Source organism: Sus scrofa, chromosome 3 (assembly GCF_054392235.1).
Source record: "Sus scrofa isolate SSC_HxYL_T2T_F1_AM1 chromosome 3, Sscrofa_HxYL_maternal_Yorkshire_Landrace_v2.0, whole genome shotgun sequence".
In the NCBI taxonomy this organism is placed as follows: Eukaryota; Metazoa; Chordata; class Mammalia; order Artiodactyla; family Suidae; genus Sus; species Sus scrofa.
The window spans coordinates 65476319-65489373 of NC_139385.1; the positions used below are offsets into that span (position 1 = coordinate 65476319).

The 13055-nt window shown below is 45.2% G+C and overlaps 1 protein-coding gene across 5 annotated transcripts in view; it reads right to left on the bottom strand.

The window, feature by feature from the left end:
• Positions 1 to 13055, bottom strand: part of PDCL3 (phosducin like 3) — a 185631-nt gene that overhangs the window by 60186 nt on the left and 112390 nt on the right. The window lies entirely within an intron of this gene.

A 13055-nucleotide genomic window follows, 5' to 3' on the forward strand; every position in this document is an offset into this window, starting at 1 on the left:
CTGTAGAAATTAAGTGATCAAATGGTCGGATGCTGCCAAAGGAACCTGCCAGGCAGGGCAGAACTTGAGTGAAGTGTGGTGGAAGAGACCTGGGCTCTAGACCTGCCAGTTACGGTTAAGGGGGCTTTGCAAATCATTTAATATTCTCAGTTTGTGGCTTCTCCTTTTATAAAACAGTTATAATACTTGTCTCAAAGGGTGCTGAGAATATTAAAGAACATAACATACTCAATGATCCTTTATAGATTGTAAGACCCAGTTACTACGGAGGGGCAAGATTTCAAGGAAAACAGAGGTTCTTGGGGGTGCTGTTGGCAGAGCAGAGGTTTGGGGGTGGAGCGCCTAGAGGGTGGTTGGTCCTTGGGGAGGTGGGAGAGCATCCTTGGCTACAGGGATGATGTGACTGATGGATCTGTGCCACTGGGAAGCAGCCTGCTTCTCCCTTGGGAATGCTCCCCGTTCTCTCTCTCAAGGGCACCCTTCTCTAAGCCGCAGGGAGGAGGGTAACAAGACAGCCCTACCAAGGCACAGCATCTGGACCATTCCTGCCTGAGGGCAAGAGGGGGTCTGTGACTTGGATTAAAGATGAAAGTTGGATCTCTCAACACTGATGACCCATCTCAGTCACTCAGGACATGGCAGGAGTTTCTACCCGATGGCTGCCCGGGAACGCAGGAGCTCTAGTGTCCTTGTTTTTTCAAGATCTAGAAGGGATTCTGGTGAACACCAGGGTTGATCCACAGATAGAGAAATTCATCTCAAGCACAAACAGCAGCCTGCCTGCTGTGATCATCTCTGTGGGAAAAGAATCTGAAAGAGAATGGATGCGTGTATCTGTGTAACTGAATCACTTTGTTGTACAGCAGAAATGATCAAGACCCTGTAAATCAACTATACTTCAATAAAGCTTAAAAAATGTAAAACAAAACAAAATCAAACAAACAACAGCCTGTTATCCATTAGTTGGAAATGTTAACTCTGTCTGCTCGTGGTCCCCATAGGGGGCCAACTATGCCCTAAATGGGACTAAATAACAGAGGAGGAGGGGACTGGAAGATCTGACACCTTGTTGGTGTACCAGAAACTTCTGTTTCCTGCCCACATCCTTAGAACGCCAGGGCTCCGGCAGGTGAAGGCTTTGGCCACACTCGGCGAGGGGTGCACGGGCCGCCCCGAGCAGGGTGCCTGGCACAGCTCGCAGGTTCACCTGCACAGGTCCTTGAGTGTCCTTGCTGCCCATGCCTATCCTGCCCAGCTCTCTGCACCACCTGCACAACTGAGGGAAGAAAGTGGGTCCAAATACTCCCACGCATGTCAGAGCTATTATTACTACTAACAATGTCACTCTCCATCCACCTTAATCTCATCAGACCCACTGCTATTTTAAAATTTTGTTTAGTGTCTGTCACCTCCACTGGAAGGTAAGCAAGGACCTTTTGAGTGTCACTCTGCACGAACGTGCCTTTTGCACAAAGTTGGCACTGAAATGAAATGCAATGTATGAATAAATGACTCAATAGCTCCCGTTTACTGGGAACTTAGTATGTGCCAGTCCCTTTCTGTCTATTAGCCCATTTAATTCTCACAACAGCTCCACGAGGAAAGTGCTGTTATTTAGTCCCATTTTAGGGCAGAGGAAGCTGAAATTCTGAGAGGTTCAGACATCTGCCCAAGGTCACAGAGGCAGTAAGAAGTGGAGCTAGGGCTTGAACTCACTGATTTCCAGCTCCAAAGGCCAAGCTCTTAGCAAAAATATGGTACTAATTCCTATCACTGGGGATGGGACAGGAACCTAGCCTCAGCAGGAATTGGCTGCAAATCTGGTTTTACTCTGGCACAAAATAGTAGTGTGGCTGAAATGGAATTCTTTCTTTTCCTTTTTTTTTTTTTTTTTTTTTTTTGCCTTTTAGGACTGCACCCATGGCATATGGAGGTTCCCAGGCTAGGGGTTGAATCGGAGCTATAGCTGCTGGCCTATACCACAGCCACAACAATGCAGGAACCCAGCTGCATCTGCGTCCTACATCACAGCTCATAGCAACGCCAGATCCCCGAGCCACTGGGCAAGGCCAGGGATTGAACCCTCGTCCTCATGGATACTAGCCATGATGGGAACTGTTGAAAAGGAATTCTATCCCCATATCCTGTCTCCTAAGTCCAGGACTCTTCAAGAAATTCATCCCAACACCACACAAGCTCGTACCCTTCTTTTCTTTTCTTTTTGCTTTTTAGGGCTGCACTCGCGGCATATGAAGGTTCCCAGGCTAGGGGTCCAATCGGAGCTACACCTGTTGCCTATACCACAGTCACAGCAATGCCAGGTCCGAGCCATGTCTTCGACCTACATCTCACAGCAATGCCAGATCCTTAACCCACTGAGTGAGGCCAGAAGTTGAACCTGCATCCTCGTGCATACTAGTCAGATTTGTTTCTGCTGAGCCACAACAGGAACTCCGAGCTTGTATTCTTTGACAGACTTTTTGTTTGCTTGTTTGTTTTTTGACATTGCCTTACCAGCACACTGAAGGGCCAAAGTGAGACCAAAGTGTGTCCCCCTGGGTTGGTAAGACGCTGCGATGGCTTCCATGTTACCCTTGAAATGTTTCTGCACTGAAGATGTGCACTGATCATGGTGCGTATTAAGCTGCTCTAGCCGAGAGACCGTCAAATGCATTCGCCTACACAAGTTCAAAGTTTCTTTTTATCTCACAGTCCAGGCCACAGGGTTGGGCTCCATTCTGTGAGGTTATCTGGGCTCCCAGCTGGTCCTGCAGGGCTGCCTTCATCAACAGGTGGTTGGTTGTCCTTTGGCCTAAGGCTCCTGCTCCCCTTGGCCTGGCCGTTGTGGCTGAGAGTAGCTCACAAGCACCACCTCCAGGAGGAGACGGGGAGGGCAAGGATGGTGCACTCCAGGTCTTTTTAAGGAGGTTCTCCTGTCTCACTAGCCAAAAGGTAGGAGCAGGGCTGCATGTAGCTGCAGGGGAGAGTGACACCATGCTCTAGCTGGGAGCCACGTGACCTTCTAACACCCCCACCCCCAAGAGAGAACTCCTTATACAGAAGACAGGGAGAGTGGATATTAGAGGATAATTACAATTTCTGGCATAAGGTGTGTTTTTTTCTGATTAAAAATCTATCCCTAAAAGAAATATGACTTTTAAAAAATGTATTTAAAAATTAAGATACATCAGGAGTGCCCATCATGGTTTAGCAGAAACGAATCTGACTAGGGTCCATGAGGATGCAGGTTTGATCCCTGGCCTTGCTCAGTGGGTTAAGGACCTGGCATTGTCGTGAGCTGTGGTGTAGGTCACAGATGTGGCTCAGATCTGGTGTTGTTGTGGCTGTGGTATAGGCTGGTGGCTGCAGCTCCAATTTGACCCCTAGCCTGGGAAACTCCATATGCTGTGGGTGCAGCCCTAAAAAGCAGAAAAAAAAATTTAACATACATCAAAATTGACTTTTCCTCTATGTACAATTCCATGAATTTAAACACACCTTTGGGTCTGTATAACCTCCACCACAGTCAGGATGTAGAACAATTCCATCTCCCAAAAGCTCTCTTGGGCTGCCTTGCCCGGAGTCACACCCTCTTTCCGACTCAGCCTCCAACAGACACCTTTTGTTCTCTATCACTAAACTTGTGTCTTTTGGAGAATCTCTTATAAATAGAATCACACAGTACAGAACCTTTCCAGACTAGCTCCTAGGCATTTGAGACATCCTTTTGTTATGCGTATGTTTGCTGACATTTTCTTCCTTTTTAGTGCATGGTGTACCAGTTTGTTTCTTCATTTACCCATCGGAAGGCATTTAGATTGTTTACAGTTTTTGGAAATTTTGAATAGAACAGCCTTGGACATTTGTGTACAGATTTTTGAGTGAAATGAAGTTTTCATTTCTCCAGGGTAAATACCCAGAAATGGGATTCCTGAGTTAGATGATATGTGTACATCTATTTTCATAAAAAACTGCCCAACTGTTTTAGGGTGGCTATACCACTTCACATTTCAACTGGCAATGTACAAGAGTTCCATATTCCTGAATCCTCACAGGGACCTAATGTTTTTAGCATTTTTAATTTTAGCCATTCTAATAAGACTATATATGATATTTTCATTTGTATTTCTCTGTTGACTAAGGATGCTGGACATTTTTTCATGTGCTTATTTGCCATACCTCTGCTCCTCATGTGAAGGGTCTGTTCAAGTCTTTTGTCAGTTTTTTTCCACTGGGTCCTTTGTTGAGTAAAATGGTTTTTTACACATTTTGGATACATGTCCATTTTCAGATATATGATTTGCAAATATTTCCTCAAAGTCTATAGCTTTTGTCTTTATTCTTTAACAGTATCTTTCACAGAACAAAAGCTCTAAGTTTTGATAAAGTCCAAATTATCACTTTTTCTTTTACACATCATGCTTTTGCAGTCAGGTCTAAGAACCCTTTGCCTAATTTCAGGTCACAAAAATTTTCTCCTATATTTTCCTTGGAAGGATTTAGAGTTTTATGTTAAGATCTATGATCCATTTTCAGTTAGTTTTTGTATAAAGGCATAAGGTTTAGACGGAGGCTTACTTTTTTTTTTGTCTTTTTTTTTTTTTTTTTTTTTTTTTTTGCCATTTCTTGGGCTGCTCCCGCAGCATATGGGAGGTTCCCAGGCTAGGGGTCGAATTGGAGCTGTAGCTGCCAGCCTACTCCAGAGCCACAGCAACTCGGGATCCGAGCCGCATCTGCGACCTACACCGCAGCTCACGGCAATGACAGATCCTTAACCCACTGAGCAAGGGCAGGGATCGAACCCGCCACCTCATGGTTCCTAGTTGGATTCGTTAACCACTGCGCCACGACGGGAACTCCCAGGCTTACTTTTTTGTATGAGTGCCAACACTTTGTTGAAAATACCATTATTTCTCTATTGAATTGAGTTTGCACATTTGGCAAAAATCAATTGTGCATATTTGTGTTTCTGTCTATACTGTTGATCTATCTACTCTCTCTCTGCCAATAGCACACCATCTTAATTATTATCATTTTTAAGTAAGCCTTTCATTCGGATAGTGGAATTCTTCCAAGGCCAATATTATTTTGGCTATTCTAGTTTCTTTGCCTTTTATATGGATTTAGAGTCATTTTGTCAAATATCTATAAAAAATTCTGCGAGAATTCTGATTTAAGGATTATCTGATCCATATGTCAATTCTGGGGAAATGTACATCTTTCCGATGTTGAATTTTTCAATCCATGAACATGGTATGTCTCCCCATATGTTTAGGTCTTCTTTGATTTCTTTTGTCAGGATTTTAGAGTTTTCAACACATAGATTCTATATATATTTTGTTATAATTATACTTACATATTTCCTTTTGGTACTTTTTGTTTTCAATTGTTCACTTCTAGTATTAGAACCATGATAGATTTTTGTATTTTGACTTTGCTTCCTAGATTGTGGCTAAACTCACTGTTATAGAACAAGCTCCACCCTTTCAACATTCTTTTTTTCTTTCTTTCTTTTTTGGCCACACCTGTGACATGTGGAATTTACCAGGCCAGGGATCAAACCGGCACCATAGCAGTGACAATGCTGAATCCTTAACTTGCTGAGCCACAAGGGAACAACTCAAATTTCATATTTTGAAGCCCTAACCCCAAGTGTGATATACTTGGAGACAGGGCCTTTTAGGGGGTAAAAGATAAAGAGTAGGGCCCTAATCCAAGAAGACTAGCATGCTTATAAGAAGAAGAAGAGACCCCAGGAACATGCACACAGAGGGAAGGCTGTGAGGATACAGTGAGAAGGTGACTGTTTGCAAGCCACAGAAAGCGGCCTCAACAGAAATCAACCTTGCCAGCATCTTGACCTTAGACTTCTAGCCTCCAGAACCCTGAGAATGTAAATTTCTGTTGTTTAAGGCCCCAGTCTGTATATTTTGTTATGGCAGCCCTACAAGACTAATACACTCTCTTATGTATAGGAGTTTGTGGTAGATTAGGGTAGATCACTTGGGATCTTCTAAGTAGACCATCATGTCATCTGCAAACAGGGAACATTTTCTGACTTTCCTTCTGATACGAATGCCTTTTATTTCTCTTTCTTGCCTTATTGCAAGACCTAGAACTTCTAGTAGTGCGTTGAATAAGTGTGGTGAGACTAGGTATTCTTGCTTTGACTTGTTCCCAAAGTCAGAATGCTTTTATGGGAAAAGCACTGTGTCTTTCCTTATGAAGTATGCTGTTAAGTATGGGATTTTTGTGGATGCATTTTATCAGGTTGACATGATTTCCTTCTATTCCTTAGTTGCTGAGGGTTTTTTTTATCATACATTGGTATTGGAATTTGTCAGATGCTTTTTCTATGTCAATCTGTATGATCATATGATATTTCTTCTTAGCTTATTGATATGGTGGATAGTTTTCGATGATTTTTTTTTAAATGATGAACCAGCTTGTATACCTAGACTAAATACACTTGGTCATGGTCTATAATTCCTTTTACTTACCCCTGGATTCAATTTGCTTATCTTTTGTTGAGTATTTCTACACCTAAATTCATGAGATATATTGGTCTGTAGTTTTAATGTTTTGTACTGTCTTTGTCTGGTTTTGATGTCAGGGTGAAGTGTGTCTCATAAAATTAGTTGGGACTTTCCTTCCTCTTTTATGCTCTGAAAGAGCTCATGTATATTTAATGTGATTTCTTATATGCTTGGTAGAATTTTCCACTGAAACTACCTTGGCCTGGAGATTTATTTTGTGGGGGGATTTTAATTATACATTTGATTGATTTTACAGTTAAAGAACTATCCAGTTTATCTACTTCATCTTGATTGAGTTCAGATAGTTTATGGTCTTATTTTTAATTTTTAATTTTTTTTTTCTGCTTTTTAGGGCTGCACTTGCGGCACATGGAGGTCCCAGGCTAGAGGTCAAATTGGAGCTACAGATGCCGGCCTATGCCACAGACACAGCAACTCGGGATCTGAGTGGCATCTGAGACCTACGCCACAGCTTATGGCAACGCCAGATCCTTAACTCACTGAGCAAGGCCAGGGATTGAACCTGCAACCTCATGGTTCCTAGTCAGATTCTTTTCCATTGTGCCATGACAGGAACTCCAGTTTGTGGTTTTCAAGGAATTGGTTCATTGTATTCAAGTTATTGAACTTATGTATACAGACTTGTTCATAGAATTTCTTTATTATCCTTTCAAAGGCTACAGGGTCTGTGGTTGATTCTCTTTTAAATACATTCCACGGAGATATGTTCAGTTGATTCTTATGACTTCTTAACTTGCCAATTACATGTTCTTATGGTTTTTGGATTTTACATGTCTTTAGGGATTATGAATGGATTTGCAACAGGAATGGCCTCTTAGTCTAGATACCAAATATAGGGTGACAGTTGATTTCTCTGGTATGTGGGCTTTTTGCTGCTGCCAGGTCCCCATTCCCCAGCAGGGGAGAGCGCCTACCAGCTAGCTCCCAGAAAAGACTGATACAAGCTCAACCACTTCTTTTTGGTTCTTCCTCCCTTGTCTTAAGCCTCCCCTTCCTACTAGAGGAAAGAGATGAAAGCACAGTACTTCTCTCTTAGAAACTGTCCAGCCAGTTTTAATATTGTTTTCAAGTCCTCATTTAGTAACTTTTTTTTTTTTTTTTTTTTTTTTTTTTTTTTGCCACAGCATCTTAGTTCCCAGACCAGGGGTTGAACCCTGGCAACCACAGTGAAAGCACCGAATGCTAACCACTAGACCACCAGGGAGCTTCTCCTCATTTAGCATTTTGGGGAGAAGCTTGGAAAAAATTAATAGTTTGGTTATCTGCTGTCCTTTCTTCTGGTGTGTTGATTATCAGAACAGTCAAGCCTGTTTCCTACAGTGATAAAGGGGGCAGGGACTGCCTTCCTTTTATAGATCAAGAAGCTATATTCCTTTAAAGTGGGTATCATTTATGAAAGCCTACAGTATACCTAGCTGATACAGATTTTTGTCATTATGCCTAATACTATCAGGGTGAGGATTCTTATTTTCATTTCACAGACAAGAACAATGAGGTTAAGAGATGTTTAGTTCAAGAATTTTTCATACTTCTGGCTGGCTGACCCTGAAAAAAAGGACCTAATTAGCAATTAAGTTTGTTTCCTCATTTATAAAATGTGGATAATAATATAACTTATAGGGTTGATTGAGGATTAAATACGTCTAGCACATAGTAAACATTCAAAAATGTTGCCATCGTCCTTGCTATTATTATTATACCATATGTTATTTTATTTGAAACTTTTCTATAAGAAAGCATGTTCTAAACTTGTACTAAATATTCCTTAAGACTCATGATTATTGACTATGAAGGAAATAAGGCCATTTGCTTTAAATCAGAAAAATCTTGACTAACTTTCCTGCACAAATAATCCTGAAGTTAACTCTTATATTTTTACTGCCTTCAGATCAGGTTAATAAGAAATGAGCAGGGCATATTTAAAATGACACTTTTAGCATTCCCTGGAGAAAGCAGCTCTTGTCTACACTCTCAGTCCCGGGTTGACCCTGGCTGCTCAGAGCCTTCGGCATCCCAGACAGCCTTTCTGGGGCTAATGTACTGTGCAAATGGGATTTCTGTTCCCATTTCTCTCCTCTCTTCTTTTGCCATGTGATTATATTGCCTCTCAATAGAGTGGATGGAGCTGACTTGCTCGCCTGGGCATGGCCATATGACTTGACTCAGCCAGTGAAATGTAAGCAAGTGTGATGCCAGCAGGTGCTTTACCATTTGGTTTGAATGCTTTACTTCTGCCATCTGCCATCAGAAGAATATGCCTTGGGTGGCTGTGGCTGTTGGTTCTGCTACATGGAGACATGTGGGTCAGACTCGAACTCTACCTGTGGCTCAGAGTCAAGCCAAATTGATTCCAGCAGAGCCACAGACCCTGAGAGCACGAGCAAGGAAAGGAATGTTTGTTACAGGCCACTAAGATTTGAAATTGCTATGCAGCAAAACTCTTTACGTGGATTTGGGTGAATTTTCAACAAAAAGAATGAAAATCTCATGTGTGTGCTGACAGTAGGGAGTAGGTATTCCACACACACACCTTGTCAGGAAATCCATTTAACCACGTAAAGGATAAAACTAACTCCACAGCACTCAGGTGGAAGACACATCAGATATTTTTATACTTTGTAAATTCACTCACTCGCCTTCAGGGGCTGTGGTAGGACATTCCTCCTCAATCATGTTCTGGGGGGTTTCCCCCTCCTTGGGTTGTAAGGAGACACTTGGGTGCTTGCAGAGCCCGGAAAACTGGAGGATGGCTCTGGTTGCTACTCCTCATTATCTTGTCCAGCGGGGAGTCTTTCGATGACGCGGCCCCACTTTCTCCCTTTGTGCCAAGTTTGTCTGGGCATCGCTGCCAAGGCCCCAAGCCCTGTAACCTAGAGAAGCTCTCACACACCAGACACTTGGCCATCTGGTTAAACACAAATGGAACGCAGTGGGTCTCAGACTCTGCATTTCTGATGAGTCTCCAGGTGATGGTCATTGCCAGTCATGGACCACAGTTTGGTAAAAAGACACTAGTGTCCAGCCTCGCCTGGCCCTCCCTCTGCATCCTGGGGCTCTGGTCTCTAGCCCTTGTGGACCCCCCTTCGCGCCAACTGCTTAGCTAACCAAGCTCTCCCAAGGTCAAAGCATCCTTCTAACCTGGGTCACTCATTCATCTGAAACTTCCCCTTTTCAGATAAAGAGCCCACAGCTTTCTGAGCCTCAGGCTGAGAAATCAAAGGGTGTACCCTCTCTCCTTTGCCAAGGGCATCCCAGACTTCCAGGACTCAGAGGTTCAGCAAAGGGAAAAATGAACTCTGTAGGCCCTGAGTAGTAAGAATAGGGTTGAATTAACATCTCAAGACACCGTCCAGTTACAAATGGAACAGCCTGCTCAGGACTGCGGGCAAGAGGCAACCGGCCAGAGACAGGCCTTTGCCTCAGCCTGTAACCACATACGTCATCTTCCCACAGCTCAGAATCCTCGGTCCTTTTACTGTCGAAAGGCCCGGCAATCCTGGCTTTTCCACTTGCAGTCAATGGACTCCCAGGGAAGGCTGAACCGGTGGCCAAGGCCACCAGCATGTTGATCACACCTAAGGGCCCCAAGCAGGGATGATATGCACCCAGACCTCAGGGCAGCACCCCCAGTCTCCGAATTTATGGCCGGGAATCCATGCTGATTGGTTCTGATTGGTTAGTTTGCCAGAAACAGCAAGAGGAGAACAGACAAAGCAGCCGTCAAGGGAGGGGTGCATCACTGGCGTGCGGGTGACAGGCCTATGACATGGGAATTTTAGGTCCTCAGTGAAATGACGTATGTTAGGAGCACGTGGTCAGGGCACCGCACCTGCAGCCCCGTGAGAACCTCACAGGTGGTCATGCTTCAGGTTAGTGAAATAATGGGTGAGCAAGCCCTGCCCGCAGAGGTCCTTGGGGAGTGGGAGGCAGGCACAGAGTGGGACGGGCACCTGCAGAGAGTGGCTCTGAGAGCAGAGGTCGAGGGAAGGACACAGATAAGTGCCAACTTCCGATTTTGCATTGGGCCAGCCCTGCTTCCAGAATTCCCTCTTCAGGTCTTGTCTTTTTCCAAACAAACTTGACCTCAGGTTAGAGCTAGTCAAGTAAGGTATTCAGTAATTAAGGCTAAAAATCCCCGACTCTGGGCAGGCACATCCAGGTCATGACATCCAGCTTTGCTCTCCTGGCCCTGGTGAAACCCTGACCCCCGGGCTCTAGAAATGTATCCAGCTCACTCTGTCTTGTATGTCTAGAGACCAGAGCACTTGCTGCTGCTGAGGGTCGTCGCCTTCACTGCCAGCTCTCCCCTCCCCACCCCCTCCCCTCTCTCCACCTCCCCTGACTTCCCGGCAGCACCAGCTGACCCCTCCTCCTCCACGGTTGCCCCACTGAACCGAGCAGGGCCGTGCGTGGCTCCTGGGCACAGGCCTACCTGTGCCCCCTTTTTCTTGTTTTTAGGGAATAAATTTTGGCCTCCATGACCTTCTCTGAGTTCCAAAGGGCAGGTTCACACAGTTGCTAATCAGGGAAGGGAGGAGCAGTCAAGAGACAATATTGCAGCCTTGGGGCAGGTCTTGGTTCCCCCTGAAGGAGTACATGTAACAATATCTTTGAATTCTTCTGCAGAACTGAAACCCCCAACAAATGAGAACCAGAAAGGAAGACCCCCAGAACCAGTCCTGGGGCCACTAAACACCAGCGTTGAAGAAGAATGCAAGCTTGCATCTACCCTGGGAGCTCCCTTTGTGGCTCAGTGGTTAAGGAATCTAACTAGGATCCATGAGGATGCGGGTTCCATCCTTGGCCTCGCTCAGTGGGTTAAGGATCTGGCGTTGCCGTGAGCTGTGGTGTAGGTCGAAGATGTGTCTTGGATCCTGTGTGGCTGTGGCTGTGGCTGTGTTGTAGGCTGGCAGCTGTGGCTCCAATTCCGCCCCGAGCCTGCGAACCTCCATATGCCAAGGGTACGGCCCTAAAAAAAAAAAAAAAAAAAAAAAAAAAAAAAATGCTTGCATCTACTCTGATCCTTATCTGTGGCCCTATTTTCTACTCACACACTGTAACACTGCTTCTTAATCTCTCCCAAGGTGGTGCGTGAGGTGTGGGGGGAGTTGCTGGACACAGTCTTTAGGGTGATAGCCTGCTGTGGCCTCCTTTGTCCAGCAAAGCAATAAAGCTATTTTTTTTCTCCTTTGCCCAAAACTCTTTTTCTATTCAGCACTGGAGGACAGAGGCTGAGTTTTAGCAATACCACCCCCTCCAATCTTTGAATCAGAAGCTCATCAGCAAGAACAGAGGCCACTTTCCTATTCTATTCAGTGTTCTAACATGGCTCTGAGGCTCACACTGCCTGACAGCATCCCTGTCGGACTCCGGGCTCTTCCATCACATTCCTAGGACCAGCTCCAGGGATCAGTTAGCTGAATGCACAACCAACAAGGAGCAGCCACCCAGAACATTCCAGGGCTCCTGTCACTCTGAGGCCCCTGGGGGTCTCTTGGAGCTGGTGCATGGGCTTCCACCTATGCTGGGGTATCACCGGGAGGACCGGCGGCTGCGCACACAAGCAGGGGCCAGGGTAGGGGAACAGGAGCTGTCACCTGGTACCTGCTGCAGGCCGTTTGCTCAAACACAGATGGAAGGAATCAGCTCGCTCCCCTGGAGACCACACTGGCTCTTGGCCTCAACTGCTGGGTTTCAGAAGAGCTCGGGGGCTGCCCCTCAGTCCTGTTTCCTCTCATCAGGTCCAGCTCAGCAGTTAAGCCTGTTTCTGAACCAGACCCTTCTTGCCAGACACTCCCTGTCCAGCTGTGAGAGTTAATTTCATGTGTCAACTTGGCTAGGGTACCCAGTGTTTGGACAAACACTACATGTTGCTGTGAAGGTATTTTTAGATGAGACACACTGACATCAGGAGACTTTGACCCTCCCAAATGGCGGGGACCTCATCCAGTCAGTTGAAAGCCTTAAAGAAAAAAGATCCAGGAGCTCCTGTTGTGGCTCAGGAGGTTAAGAACCTTACTAGCAGCCATGAAGACATGGGTTCGATCCCTGGCCTCACTCAATGGGTCAAGGATCTGGCGTTGCCGTGAGCTGTGGTGTGGGTCACAGATGTGGCTCAGATCCTGCGTTGCTATGGCTATGGCGTAGGCCAGCCCCTGCAGCTCCAATTCGACCCCTAACCTGGGAGCTTCCATATGCCACAGGTATGGCAATAAAAAGAAAAAATTTCAAAGGAAAGAAAAAGAAAAAAGATTGAGGTCCCCAGGGAAAGAGGCAAGGAATTCTGCCAGCTGCTGGCCTTCAGGTATGAACAGCCACACCAGCTCTTATCTATAAACTGTGGATTGAAAATACAGGTTTTACCCTGATTGAGGTATGGAGAGAGGCCAACAGATCCAGAGATGAGTGCCACCAAAAAGAGATTTTGTTATACTGCAGATCCCAAAAGAAGGGTGCACGTCCTTCCCCCCCATGGTGAGGCCACAGGGGGAACAGGGA